General features: G+C 35.3%; 1 non-coding gene and 1 pseudogene across 1 annotated transcript; both read left to right on the top strand.

Moving 5' to 3' along the window:
• The first annotated feature begins 1266 nt into the window (after positions 1-1266).
• On the top strand, positions 1267-1436 carry LOC123648770. Its single transcript, XR_006738777.1, has one exon. It is a non-coding gene; the product is annotated as a U1 spliceosomal RNA (small nuclear RNA).
• Positions 1437-14707: 13271 nt separating this feature from the next.
• LOC123648158 lies at positions 14708-15706 on the top strand (annotated as a pseudogene).
• Positions 15707-15970: the final 264 nt, after the last annotated feature.

Genomic DNA, 15970 nt, shown 5'->3' with positions numbered 1-15970 from the left:
GCATTTCCAGAAGTTCATAGCTGCTAACAAAAGAAGCATTGATTCAAATATTGTATTATTATCATTATTATTATTAGTTCACATGGAAACTGAGGCTCAGAGAAGTAAAACTACTTACTAAAAGTTCCTTAGCTCATGAATTTCAAACTTTACAATCTCAGAACAATCTCTTGCCCTTCACACAAGGTTTCTAAGAAAATAGACCTTTAAATTTAGTTTAGAATTTTTTTCCCCAATCTAATTCCTTGGGTCTGATCTTAAACCCTTTCTTTAAAACTGGGAAAATGTGGCTGTGATTTTAGTCTCAATCTATTTTGCACTGAAAAATATGACAGATAACTGGTATCCTTGTTAAATAGATCCTCCAAAAAATTGCAGTCCTCACCATTTCTTCTGAGAGGAGCAACAGAAGTCATTGCTGTTGGAATTTCTTATTAAAATTTTACCATTTTATACCAATGCTGGTATAGTCTCTCAAAAGATTTTGAAATTTGCAGGCTCAATTTGCATGAGTCATGTTGTTTCTCAAACCTGTGGCTCATACTGAGCATAATCTGCTATGAAATAAAAGATGCCGGTTGCCTTCCAAATTCAATTAATTGTTCCTTAAATTGTAAAGTAAATCACACCCTGAAATAAAAATAAAAAGGCAAAGGAGAACAGCATTTGTGAGTCCTTGCTGTTGGATTAACATCATCCCTTGCAACTTTTTGTTTGTACTTAGCTATTTCATCATCATTTTCAAGAAAAACAAAAAAAAAATTCTCATTTTCTTGATGTGAGATTGACAAATAAAACTGCATAGGCTCAATTTTTCTGGAAAATGTACATCTTAATAAATATTTTTGCCATACTGCTATGGTAACTGCATGTAGAAAACAAGTGCATTTCCTTGAGATTAGAAATTACATTATTGTGTTGCTAAACAATGCCAAATTGTCTGCTAATAATATTCTAGCTAATAGAGACCAGGGAAAGTGACAGAAATTAACTCCTGATAAACACAATACTGAAGTTCTGACATTGGTGTTTTTCATATCTCCAAGGAGTCTGTAAAGAGATATTTATCAAACATCTTTTATATTCAAGAAGCTATGGTAGGAATGCTGGGGCCATAAGACACAGCTTCTCAAGGAGCTCAAAACCTCAGAAGATAGATACAGAGATAACAGCAAGATGAGACAGAAACATAAAAGTGCCACTGGAGAAGGACAAGCAAAGAGCTGTAAAGGAATGATCCAGCCAGTAGGTCTGTTGATTGCTATGTGACTTAGTCTTGGTTCTTTCTGTGCTTCCTTTAGATCCAATGCACTTCAGCTTCCAGGGTGAGGCTTATCCATTGCACTCCAGATGTGCTGACCCCTGCGATTTCCCCAAATGTGGGAAACTTGACTACATAATTTGTGATCATGGGGAACTGCTTTGTACTCTCCTCTATAAAAAAAAAGAAGCTGTGAAGTTTGTCTGCTACTTATTTCTGAAAAGAAGATGTCTTCAGTAGAAACTATATTCCAGGAATTCACTTCAAAACCCTGATTGTGGTGGGTGGGGAGGAAGAACTTACAGAACAGTGGAAGAGATAAGTAACACCTAGGTATGGGATACCTTCTCTGAGTATTGCCCTCCTTCCACTTCTAGAGAAATTGATGGGGGGAAAGGAAAGATTAAATTCCAAACTTCTGTCTGTTCTCTGTGCTGCTAAAAGTGGATACTCAAATGTGCATACTCAAACATATATAGCCATTTGCTGCAAGACTATGGAAACCAAGTGTGATTAGCATAAGGAAAGGAGGTTGGCAAATCTTTTCTCCAAAAAGCAACAATAAAACTGAACAAAACTGTCACAAACAGCCATATCAAGACTTTGGAAAACAACCAAAGCTTAAGAACAAATTGAGAAGCATTTATTCAAGAAAAACTACTAAACTATGGCAAAAGCAGTGACAGCCTATAGTCTTCATGGAGTAAGCTTCTCTGATAAACCTGCCCCAGGTTGGTTACTACAGTAGTTCTATAATGGCAGAGCAAGCCATGGGAGCCAGCAGCTTTGCTGCCAGAGGCGGCTCACTAGATTTGGAGCAGAAAGTGGAAAACCTCCACGTTCAAGCACACAGTCATAAACGGTAGCAATCTTAATAAAGAACAGGGAAGGCCAATTGCACATGTAACCTGAGGTTATAGCCCTGTTTGGGGCAAGCAATGGAATGACAGAACAGTCAGGCATTTAACAAGAAAATCTAAGTAATGAAAAAGACATAGGGAATCTCGATCGGCATCTACATGTCCCTAGAGGTCTAGATGACTGGGTTCGTATGCAAGGCTGTGGGTATGCACAGAAGAGGCCAGACAGTGGCCCAGCCATCCACTTATCCCTTTCTGAACATGACACCATGTGCACATGCAAGGGAAATGCAAGGGGAACCAATGGAAAGTTACAGCCTAAGATTTACATACACTCTCCAGCTCACATGCAGATCCACACACAGATTCCAGACAGAGTGGAAGGCTCACTGGTTCCAGTATTTGAGTACAACTTCTATGCAATCACTGGTTGAGTCATAACAACACAAGAGTGACCACTAGGACTCGGTTTCATAATAAAAAAAGAACTAAAAAAAAATTAGTGGATACAGATTTAGTTCAAGCAAATTACTAAAAATGTATTTAAAAAAACTAGAATCCAGAGTTGCTATGTTATTTAAACTCATTTTTGAGCAAAAATTATGAGAAACATGCAAGAAAATATGAAAGTGTAACCCATACTCAGGTAAAGAACCACCAATAGAAGCCATCTTTTGGAGGGTAGGGTAACGTGCGTTGGATTTAGGCGATAAAGACTTAAAGAAGCTATTGTAAGTATATTCTGCCACCGACTCAGGTGCCAGCTACACTGCTGCAGCTGTTAAAAAAGAAAAAAAAAGAAAAAATAATAAGTATAATCAAAGAAATTAAGAAAATCATGTATAAAAAATAACTTCTAATAGTTTTTTTGAGCTATAATTCACATACTATATAATTCACCCATTTAAAATATATAATTCAGGCCAGGTACAGTGGCTCATACCTGTAAACCTAGCACTGTGGAGGGCTTCAGGGGGAAGATCCCTTGAGCCCAGGAGTTGGAGGTTACAGTGAGCTATGATCACACCACTGCACTCCAGTCTGAGCAACACAATGAGATTTTATCTCAAAAAATAAAATAAGAAAATAAAACAAAATATACAATTCAGTGTTTTTTTTAATATTTTCATAAATATGTGTAACCATCACCACAATAATCAATTTTAGAATCATTATATCACCTCAAAGGGAAATGCTGTATCCTTTAGGTATCACCTCCCATACCCTGCTCCAACCATCAGTCCTAAGCCTTTTTAATCTACTTTCAATAAATTCACCTGTTCTGAAAATTTCACATAAATGGAATCATATAATACCTAGGTTTTCTGTGACTGGCTTCTTTCACTTAGAGTAATGTTTTCAAGGTTCATCCATGTTTATCTTAGGGAAAAGCATACATAATGTACCATGTATCTCTTCATCTCTTCTATTGTCAAACAATATTCCATTGTATGAATATACCACATTATTTTTAAGAATTCATCAGTTGATATGCATTTAGGTTGTTTCTATCTTTTGGCTGTTATGAATAATACTGCTATAAACATTTGTGAATAAGTTTTTGTGTGTATATATGTTAATATTTCTTTTGGATATATGTCTATTAGTAGTATTACTATAACTATGTTTAACTATTTAAGATACTACCAGACTATTTTCCAAAGTGGTTGTACAACTTTACATTCCCAGTAGCAGTATATGAGGATACTGATTTCTCCATATCTTCACTAAAACTTATTATCATCTGAATTTTTTATTCTAGCCATCCTAATGTGTGTGAAGTGGAATCTCACTGTGTTTTTGATTTGCATTTCCATGACAGCTAATGTCCAATATCTTTTCACATGCATATTGTCCATTTGTATATTATCTTTGGTAAAATACCTAAATCATTTGCCCATTTTTCATTGGGTTACTTATTATTTATTAATGAGTTGTATGAGTTACTTGCGTAGTCTAGAATAAATGCTTTATTAGATGTGTGATTTGCAATTATTTTCTTCCTTCCTGTGAGTTTCTCTATTCATGTTCTTGATAGTCTTTTTTAAGCACAAAAATTTTTAATATTTATGAAGTTTAGTTTTTCTATTTTTTCTTTTGTTTTTTATGCTTTTGGCTTCACATATAAGAATTCATTGCCAAATCCTTAGTCATAAAGATTTATCCCTAAGTTTTCTTCTCAGAGTTGTATAGTTTTAACTATTACACATTTAGGTCTTTGATTCATTTTAAGGTAATTTTTGTATATGGTGGAAAGTAAGGGACCAACTCTATTGTATTGAATGCAGATATACAGTTGTCTGAGCACATTTTTGAAAATAAGATTATTCAACAGAAAAATAATAGTATCACCTTTTTGAAAAACAATTCACTATAGATGTAGGGGGATATTTCTGAACTCTCAAATTCTATTCTATTAATCTATATCCTTTTGCCATTATCACAATGTTATCATTACTGTTGCTATGCAGTAAGTTTTGAAATTGGGAATGGCTAGTGCTCTAATTTTGTTTTCTTTTGCCAAAATTGTTTTGGTTATTTTGGGTCCCTGGCAATTCCATATGTATTTTTAAAATCAGCTGGCCAATATCTACAAGAAAATCAACTGAGATTCTAATATGGATTTCATTGAATCTGTAGTTCAATTTGGGGATTATTGCCATTCCAACCATATTAACTTTTTGAATCCATGAACATGGAATGTTTTTCCAATTATTTTGATCTTCTTAAATTTTCTTCAACAATGTTTTGTAGCTGCTAAGAATATATACTTTGTACTTCTGTTGTTAAATATATTCCTATTTTAATTTTTGATGTTATTAGAAATGGAATTGGAATTTTCTTAGTTTTGTTTTTGGAATGTTCTTACAACTATATAGTAATACTATAGATTTTCATATATTGGTCTTGTATCTTGCAAACTTGCTAAACTTGTTTATTAGTCTTAATAGTTTTTTTATTATTTTAAGATTTTCTATATGCAAGATGATATATGCAAATAGAGGTAGTTTTACTTTTCCCTTCCAATTTGGATGCCTTTATTTATTTTTATTGCCTAATTGTCCTACCTAGACCCTCAGTACAATGCGGAACACAAGTGGTGAAAGCAAGCATCCTTGTCTTGTTCCTGGTCTTAGAGGAAAACATCCAGTTTTTCATCATTAAGAATAATGTTAGCTGTGGGGTGTTTTGCTGATATTTTTAGCAGGTTCAATAAGTTCTCTTCTATTCCTAGTTTATTCAGTATTTTATATTATGAAAAAGTGTTGGATTTTATCAAATGCATTAAAAGTAAAAGGATGGGGAAAGTTATACCACATAAATTATAACCATAAAAAATTTGGATGGCTATATTAATATCAGATGTAATAACCTTCAATACAAATATATATAGATATGTTACTAGAGACAAAGAGGGACATTTCATAGCAGTAAAGTGTCATTTCATTAGGGAAATATAATAATATGATCACATACGCACCTAGCAATGGAAGCCCAAAATACCTGAAACAAAAATTGGCATAACTGAAAGGAAAAATATGTAAACTAACAATAATATCTGAAGACTTCAATACCTGAGTTTCAATAATTGATAGAAGACAGAAAATAAACAGGAATAAATAAGACTTGAAGACCACTATAAGTAACCTTCACCTCACTGAAATCTGTTTTGCAAGAGCAAAATACATATCTTTTTCAAGTGAAAATAAATCTTTCCCAAGAATAAACCACATGCTGGTCCATAATACAAATCTCAATGCATTAAAATGATTGAACTATTACAAATTATGTTCTCTAACCACAACAAAATTAAATTATAAATAATAGGAAAAAATTGGGAAATTTAAAAATTTTTGAAATTAATACAATTCTAAATGACACATGGCTCAAAGGATAAATCACAAATAGAGTTAGAAAATATATTTGAATTAAACTAAAATAAAAACACAACATGTAAAAATGTATAGGCCACAAATAAAGTAATGTCTAGTGAGAAGTTCATAGCTTTAAAACTACCTTCAAAAGGTACAATAATCACAAGTCAATAACCTAAAATTCCCTCTTAAGAAACTACAGGAAGAACAAACTAAACTTAAAGCAAGCAGAAAAAGGAAGCAAGAAAAATAGAGACCAAGTAGATTAAATGAATACAAGAAAACAGTAGAGAAAATCAATAAAGCCAATTTTCTTTGAAAAGATGAACAAAATTAGCAAATCTTAGATTGCCAAGGAAAAAAAGACACAAATTATTAATATCAGGAATGAATTTAGACCTTTATATTATCTAATACACAAACATAGCTCAAAATGGCTTATATACTTAAATGTAAGAGCTAAAACTATAAAGCTACTATAAGAAAACATCAGGGAAAATCATGGAGAACTTCTATCAAGCAAAGAGTTTTTAGATATGACACCAAAGCATGATCTATAAAAGAAAATATTGATAAATAAATTTCATCAAAATTGAAAACTTTTGCACTTCAAAATACATTATTAAGAAAATTTAAAGGCAAACCAAGGACTGGGAGAAAATATCTGCAAATCACATATCCAATAAAAAAAACTTGTATGCAGAATATATAAAGAGTACTAACAACTAATTATTTAGAAGATAAACATCCAATTTAAAAAATGGGAGATTTGAATAGACATTTCACCAAAGATGTCGTCTTGATGACTAATAAGTGAATGGATAGATGGCCAACATTACTGGTTTAAAAAAATGAAAAAGTAAAGTGAGATACCACTTCACATCCAGTAGAATGGCTATAATCACAAAAATATACTATAACAGATGTTAGTGAGGATGAGGAGAAATTGGGACCTTCACGCTTTGTTGGTGGTAATGTCAAATGTTACAACACTTGGGGAAACAGATTGGCAGGATGGCAGACAGACTAAAATGGTTCTCAATAATTCCCACCTCCTGGTATTTACTCCTTTGGTAATTGCCTCCCCTTGAGGCATGACATGTGACTTGCTTCTAACCAACAGAATATGGCAAACAAATATTTCCTCAATAATTAAATTCCATGATTTTATAATATTGTAACTTTCATCTTGCTAATAGATTCTCTCCCTTGCTGACTTTGATGAAGTAAGCTGCTATGTTGTGAGATCTCCAGCAGAAAGGTGTACATGGTAAAAAAAAAGTGAGGGTAGCCTCTGGCCAACAGACAGCAAGAAATTGAGGCAGTCAGTCCAACAACACAGAAGGAACTAAATTCTGCCAACAGCCACATGAGCGTGGATGCAAATTCTTCCCCAGCTGAGGCTAAGACCACATCTCCAACCACCAACACCTTGACTGCAGCCCTGTGAGAGACCCTGAGCCAGCGGAACCAACTAAACAATGCTCAGACTCCTGACCCACAAAAACTATGAGATTATAGGTGTGTGTTATTCTAAGCCATAATATTTTAAGTTAATTGTTACATGGAAACAGATAACTAATACAGGTAGTTTCTTAAAAAGCCAACCATAAACTTGCCATATAACCTAGCAATTCCAAGCCTAGGTTATATACCCAAGAGAAATGAAAACATAAGTCCACACAAACACTCATACACAACTACTCATAGCAGCATTATTTTTAATACCCCAAAGCTAGAAATAATCCAACTATTCATCAATGGGTGAACGGACAAACAAAATGTGGTATATCCATTCTATAATGTACTACTCAGCAATTAAAAACAAACTGCACTGCAAGGTAAATTAACCTTCAAAACATTATACTAGATGAAAAAAGCCATATGCAAAAACTATATATTAACATTATATTATTCCCTTTATATAAAATATCCAGAAAAAGCAAACTATTAGAAGCAGAAAGATCAGTGGTTTCCTGGGCCTGGAGGTAGGAGTGGGACTTAACTATAAAAGGACAGAAGGGATCTTTGGGTTGATGAAAATGTTCCAAACTGAAGCATACGGATGGTTACCCAACCCTATCAATTACTAAAAATCACTGAATTATACACTTATAGTGGGTGAAACTTGTGGTATGTAAATTATACTTCAAAAAAGTTTTTTTTTTAAGATCCTGGTGGATAGCCTACCTCAGGAAGAATTATTTTCAGTCCCTAGTCATTTAGTCCCAGCAATGCAACCCCAAATGAAACCTACAGAGAATCCTCATTGTGCCATTAAGAACCTCCCCACCTGATCAAATTAAAAGGCTTCTGCACAGCCAAGAAAACTATTATGAGAGCAAACAGACAACTTACAGAATGGGAGAAAATATTCACATGCTACACATCTGATAAAGGGCTGATAACTACAATCTATATAGAACTCAGGAAAATCAGCAAGAAAAAATCAAACAACCCTATAAAAAAGTGGACAAAGAACATGAGCAGAAACTTTTCAAAAGAAGACAGAATAATGGCTAACATATGAGAAAATGCTCAACATCTCTAATCATCATGGAAACAAGACAGGAGCAGGAAAGAAGAAGACACAATTGAGGAAGATCAAGTAGTTTGTTTTAGCTGAAATCTTTCAGAAGGAGGGAAAACTAAAGCTGAGAAGAATAGGATTCTTAATATAGGTTGATCTTTACAGGTATAATCTCTGATTGTCATTATTATTTTCTACATCATTCACAATATTTACTAAGAACTGCTTCACACAATGTTAACTCACAGAGGTAAAATGTGTAGCATATACACTCTCAGGCATAAACATTAAAAATGGTAAAATTATAAAACAGGAAGAATTCTCTCTGAAAATACCTGTCCTGATATATTTTTCTTGCTTTCTCCTTACATAAGCAGAGAACAAAATGGTGAAAAAAATACCTAAGCTAATTTGTCTTCACACTACAAGATTTTAACCCAGCAACCAGAGGAGCAAAGAAATTGCTTCATAGTGACCCTGACAACTCCTTTTTTTTCTCAACCCTAAATGGAAATAGATGCATACTCTAAGGTCAGAGATTTCAGTTCTAATTACTGACTTTGCCAATCTGTGTTTCTAAAGTGCTTTCTCAGAAGCACTGCTAATGGCTGGTAAAATATATGTTTCCACTGCGTGCAATAAGACAAGGGAAACCTAATGACAAAGTAACACAGAGGGCATTCCAACCATACTTTTCAAAAAGTCATGGTGAAAAAAGGATGGCTATTGTTCAATATTATAAAGGATAGTCTCACTGTGCTCGTCGTTTTATACTTTGTAGAAGGCACAAGGATAATGAGCACATTTCCTTGGAGCTACAATCAACATGCTGAACTAAAGGCTGTACTACAATAAACCTTGCCCTGTATACTGATGTCAGTGAAATCAGGGTAAGCGCTCTGCTCTGGCCAGTGTTTCAGTACTTTCCATTAGCAGTTTACACATAAAACATATGCCTTTAGGAGTCCTTAAATTATTTCAGGAATTTACCCTATTTGGAAAGCTTAGCAATTTCAAAGCAGATAGCAGCAGCCCGTCTATAAGGAAAGCTATGCTTTGACTATTAAATGGAAATACAGGGATGTGTAAAGGAGTTAGAATTGCCTGAAATGCACAGTTCAAAATGAGGAAAGCCAACAAGAGCCACAACTGAAGTAATTATAGCTCTAAGAAAAGCTTTCAAGAATTTGAAACAGACTCAGAATTTCTCACCTTAATTAATTTCTACACAAATATACTTACAGTCCATCTGTCTATACGACTACACAATCTTCTCTGTTTTGGTTAAACCTTCATCTCATTCCTTGGTTAACTACTACAGATACTTTACAAAGTTTTATTCTTCTGTGTGAGAATGTCAGAGTGACTAATCCCACACCTAAAATAGAGAACAATCTAAAAGCCTGTGATTGTGACCTTCAATTTGAGGGCCACATAGAAAGTGATAACGTCTAATAAGTAGAGAGTGGTGCTAGATATGCCCATAAACTGCTGGCATGGGATTACTCAAGTTCGATTCCATAAGGAATTTTTCCAGGTAACATTTTCTCTTCAGTTCATCCTCACTTATCTAATTTAGCTCTGCCAATTAAAATTTGTTGAGGTATTTGTAAAAGAGGCACATCCTCTACCTTAAACAATTCTAAGTGGAAAGTGCCAGGAGATGGGGAGCTTCTGGAGTTTGGTATTCTTATTTGGCTTTGAATGGATGATGCTTCCACCTTTATTTTATATGTGAGAGAATGGGGCATGAAATGTGGTGGAGAGATTCTGAATAATGTACCAAATAGAATAATAATTCTGCTAGTATAAAAATAATCAAATATATTCTTCTAAACAGTAAAATAGTAGCTTATAGTAAAATAGTGGATTATGATAGTAAAAATAAGTTAGTAAAATATTTGAGCTGAAAGCAAAATGTCATAGTTTCCTGTTTTAAAGACAAGTGCTAACAAAAATTCTCTCCTTGAATAAACTTATCAGTCTCTTCTGAACTCTCCTCTCAACTTGGCCCTAACTTTGGGGCTTCTGCGTTCATCTCTGCATCATCCAATTTTAGCAAGAATCCTGCTAAGTCAGTTTAACCAGAATCCCCTACTCTTGCTATCTGATCACCTGATATCTGACTGGGTTCCTTATCCTCCATCATCCCCCAGGTGATGTCTGGTCACCCTGGCCTGCCTTCAGCAGGGATCCTGTTAGATCAGTTTAGCCAAAATCACCTGGTACCTCTGATGCTTCCACTTAGGATTTTTTATTCACTAACCCCCATTCACCACTGTGCCTCTTGGCTATAAATTCCCACTTTTGCTTACTGTATTCAGGGTTGAGCCCAATTCATTTCTCCCACTGCAAAACCCCATTGCATTGGTCCCTACACCTACTTTGATAGTCCTGAATAAAGTTTGCCTTACCATTTTTTAACAAGTGAAAGATAATTTTTTTTAACACTTCTGGTGCTGTAAAGATAGGATCAGATTCATCACTGGACCCCCAGATCTCTCACCCAGGACCCTAAGTGCACACCGTTGAAGCCTTTGTCTTTACTCCTTACAGATCAATAAAAGATCCATTAGTGAATTATGCTCTGGGACCACCATTCTGAACAATCCATGGGAGCTGGTAAGGACAGATTTTGATTCCTTAAGATTCTAGGTATACTCTAGAAAATGGGTTAGTCTCAGACAAACAGAGGCTGGCTTAGAGTCCTAGATTTCTCTGTTTGTAAAAGCTGGGTTAGGGGCCCAGGGAAGCAGAATCTAGGTGAGGATCCCAGAAGCTGGATTAGGGATCCAGACAGGCAGAAGCTTGGTTAGATGCCCAGGCTTCTTTGTTTGAAAGGTACCTGTTGGGATGCAAGTCTCTCTTGGCCTTCTGCCTCCAGTGGGGATTATTCCTTGACTCCTGAGCTAGCAGTTCTGCTTCCTTATTTCAAGTGGGGATTCAATCCCCAACTTCTGGGATGGGAATTTTTTTCCTGGCTCTTTGTGAGGCTTCTTTGTTCTCTCCATTTGATCCTGCTCCTCTCAGGAAAACTCCTCAGTCCATTGAAGCTCCCTCATTGAACTCCTACTGACTGACTGTATGTTCCACCAACTTCCCACCTTCTTATTGTTGGCATGATCTTTCTGAGGATAATTTGGAACTTCATTGGTCTCTTTGGGAAATTTAAGGTCTCCCCCAACTGGCTCCTCTAAGACCTCTCCCTTCCCATTGCTTCTGCTCCTTCTTTCTCTTCTTATCGATCTTCCCTTCAGTTTCCTTCAGTCGAACCCCTCCCTACTCCATTCCTCTGTCCAGCCCCGTGGGGTCTCCCCCTTCCCACTTCAACCTCTTAACTTTCTACAGTCACTGGAACAGTTGGCTCCTACCACCACTGGTGCCTCTCATGGAACTCAGGGTCTCCCAAAAGCAACAACCTGACACAGAAAAGCAAAAATAAGTGGAAATAGACTGAATGCAATACTTTATCCACTCAGATGGGCTTTGGAGCCATCCAGATGGCTGCTAGTTGTCTCCTGAGCCTAAAATGTAGTTCAAAACTTTCCCAACATTACATATCAGAGAAAATAAAAATTTTAAAGGCATTTTCCACAAATATTGGTTTAAAGAAAAGCTTTACATTGATTTTGTAACCTGAGACTTTGCATATCACTCATCCCCAGTAAGAATGGCCTTTATCAAAAAGTCCCAAAACAATAAATGTTGGCGTGGATGCAGAGAGATGGGAACACTCATACACTGCTGGTGGGACTGCAAACTAGTACAACCTCTGTGGAAAGCAATATGGAGATACCTCAAAGAGATACAAATAGAACTACCACTTGATCCAGCAATCCCATTACTGGGCATCTACCCAAAAGAACAAAAGACATTCTGTAAAAAAGACATCTGCACTAGAATGTTTATAGCAGCACAAGTCACAATTGCAAAAATGTGGAAACAACCCAAGTGCCCATCAATACATGACTGGATTAATAATATGTGGTATATGTATACCATGGAGTTCTACTCAGCCACAAAAAAACAATGGTGATCTAGCACCTCTTGTATTATCCTGGATAGAGCTGGAGGCCATTCTACTAAGTGAAGTATCACAAGAGTGGGAAAACAAGCACCACATGTACTCACCATCAAATTGGTATTAACTGATCAACACTTAAGTGCACATATAGTAATAACATTCATGGGGTGTTGGGCAGATGGGAGGGGGAAGAAGGGATGGGTATATACACACCTAATGGGTGAGGTACACACCATCTGGGGATGGACACGCTTGAAGCTCTGACTCAGGTGGGGCAAAGGCAATATACATAACCTAAACATTTGTACCCCTGTAATATGCTGAAATAAAAAAATATTTAAGACAAAAAGCTTTAGCTTTTATTGAGTAGGTAACCTCAATTTGTCCCACTTTTGTCAGAAAGATAATTTGGATAAAAATATAAAGTGGAGAAGAATCAGTGAGTTTTATGTTACTATGTTTTACTGACTCATGGCTAAAATTTTAGAATGAAAGCTATAAAATGTCTCTTTACATGTGCCTGTATATTTATGCTATATTTTTCTACCTCTGAATGGTATCACTGAATTAATTCATAGAATCCCTTCTTGGAGTTCTAAAACTGGCTTAGAAATAAAAGCACACTTATATAAATTAAGTATTCTTAGAACTCTCAGAAATATAAGAACACAAATGTTTTCCAAATTCACTTGGATAAATCTTTGGAAAATAAGACTAGTTAAATATTGTTGGTTTAATAAAAACAGCTGTGTTCTGTAATAGCAACAATAAATACAATGTTTATTTTACATTTTTATTCCACTTGTGTTTACTACTCAAATAAGGTTAAAAATAGCTAATAGGGAACTAACTTGAGATGATGGTTAGCTTTGGTGTTATAGTATGTGTGCCTCAAAATAGTTTCCAAAATCTTTTTGGTAACTTAAAACCTTAAAGTTATAATAAGTTAAATGATGAATATTCATTGAATAGCTAGATCTTTCCCAAATAAGACAGAATACTAAAACCTTAATTGCTAACATAAGTTTATTTACTTTGGCTTTTTAATTTTTACTGAGATACTGCAGATATTTGAGTCTATTAATAAACACATTCTTTTTTACACATTGAGGTATTTTACTATAAAAAAATGTACCTCTAGAAATTGTGAAATGGTGTATTCAAAAATTTGCTAGTCTATTACAGAGTGCTCGTACATGAGAGATGGTTCACAATTGTCTACTTCCCACTTTTCTCTGTAAAAGAAAGATTACTAATGGTTAACAATTATATTGATATATGTAGTTGAAACTACTAATTATAAGAATGAAAGGAAACAACTGTTTGAAAAATATGCAAGTAGGATATATTTTTGATAAGAAAAGGTATGAAGTATAAAGGTATGATATATGAAGTATGTATTTTTGTCCAAGTAAAAGGTAAGCAATTTTATTCTAAGGTAAAATTACTGGTTCCTCCAATATGAGAAAAAGGAAAATGTAGGGGGAAATAACTTGAATATAATAAAGTTATAAGAAATTTATGGAAAAAGGAACTTCAGAAAAGGAATTTTATGTGTGGCCAAGCTGGCTAAACATTTGAATGGATTTATTTATGCTTTATTAAAACTATGAAAAGTATAGCAATGTAAAACTAGAATTTGGTTTTCCCTCTGTTTAAACAAGAACGTTTTCTTGAGCTGTTGGTCTGCTCTTATTAAGAAATTGTAAAAGGCTTTTCTTTACCTTTTAAATGACCTACTTGGGAAATCAAGATTCTGTGTCTTATCAGAATAATTTCCTGTGCTTTATGTTAATCTTTATCACGTCACCGATTATTCAAGAGAACTGAGACTTCTCATTTTTATGAGCTAAAGTTTTTCACATTTTTGACAATTTGCCTTCTCAAAATCAAACCCTAAATGAAATCCTGTTCTTGAACTGACCCTGAGATTTCCCAGAAGGCCTCTAGTAAATTTCAAAGGATTCATTCTTTCATCTTATAAAGAAAAATGTTTCAAAAAAAATCAGTTTATTTGATACATTAAATTTCATGAAAGGTTTATCAAATAAGATGAGCTACTTTAAACTTCCCTAGTTGTATTTGTATGGGTATAGATTATTAATATAAATATTTCACTTCTTTCCCATCTTGCAATATAGTGGGTGAAAAGCTGAGATGCTGGATACTAAGGAGAAAGAACCTGAAGCCAAGAAAGCTGATGCTAGTGGCAAGGTTTAAAAGGGTAACGTCAGAGCCAGGTGCTTTGGTGCACACCTGTAGTCCCAGCTACTCAAGAAGCTGAGGGAGGAGGATTGCTTGAGCCTAGGAATTAGAGTCCAGCCTGAGCAACATAGCAAAACCTCCATTTCTAATAAAATCAATTAATTATTTTATTTTTAAAATGGGTAACTTCAAGTCTAAAAGCCCAAGAAGGGGAAGCTCTGAAATCCTGTCCTCATCAGAGGAATTGGCAGATATTTCTGATTTGCTCTATATTCCAGAAAGGCCATGTACAAGAAGGAGTACTCAGCTGCCAAATCCAGGATTGAAATGAGGAGAATAAGGAGAAGTTTCTTTCCACTGTCACAAAACCAGTTGGTAGTGACAAAAATGGTGATACCTGGGTAGTCAAACTTTGCAATGTGCCTAGATATTACCCTGCTGAAGATGTGCCCTGAAAGCTGTTGAGCCACAGCCAAAAAGCCCTTCAGTCAGTATGTGAGAGAGCTGTGAGCTAGCATCCCTCCTGGGCCCATTCTGCTCATATTCACTGGGCATCATAGAGGCAAGAGGGCAGTTTTTCTGAAGCAGCTAAGCAGTGGCTTGCTATTGGTGACTGCACCTCCGGTCTCAATCAAGCTCCTCTGTGTGGAACACACCAGAAATTTGTCATTGCCACCTCCAGAAAAATTGATATCAGCAATGTGAAAATTCCACAACATCCCACTGATGCTTACTTCAAGAAGAAGAAGGGGCAGAAGCCTAGACAACAGGAAGGTGAGACCTTGGACACAGAGAACAAGAAATGCGAGATTACAGAGCAGAGCAAGGCTGATCAGAGAGCTGTGGGCTTGCGAATTTTTACCAACAATCAAAGCTATTCCTCAGCTCCAGGGCTAGCAGCAATCTGTGTGTGCCCTGGTGAATGGAGTTTATCCTCACAAATTGTTCTAAATTTCTTACCAATAATCTAATTAAATAATTGCCACATTTTTAAAATAATGACATATTGTATTAAGTCCATAGAAATTTGCCAGTACCTTTCACTGTCCATGATATGGCCTTAAACTTTCATCAGATCTTTAACCATGGCCATTTTAAGGATGATTTTTGTCGTTTTGTTTTTTGGTCATTCACAGGTAGTTTTTGTTTTACTCTGATACTTTCCTGAAAGTGACTGCAAACAAAAATGAAACATTTTTTTCTCCCTAACTAATC

This window comes from Lemur catta, chromosome 12 (genome assembly GCF_020740605.2).
Source record: "Lemur catta isolate mLemCat1 chromosome 12, mLemCat1.pri, whole genome shotgun sequence".
Lineage (NCBI taxonomy): Eukaryota > Metazoa > Chordata > Mammalia > Primates > Lemuridae > Lemur > Lemur catta.
Note: the sequence above shows the minus strand (reverse complement) of the source record. Positions and strands in the feature narration are given on the sequence as shown.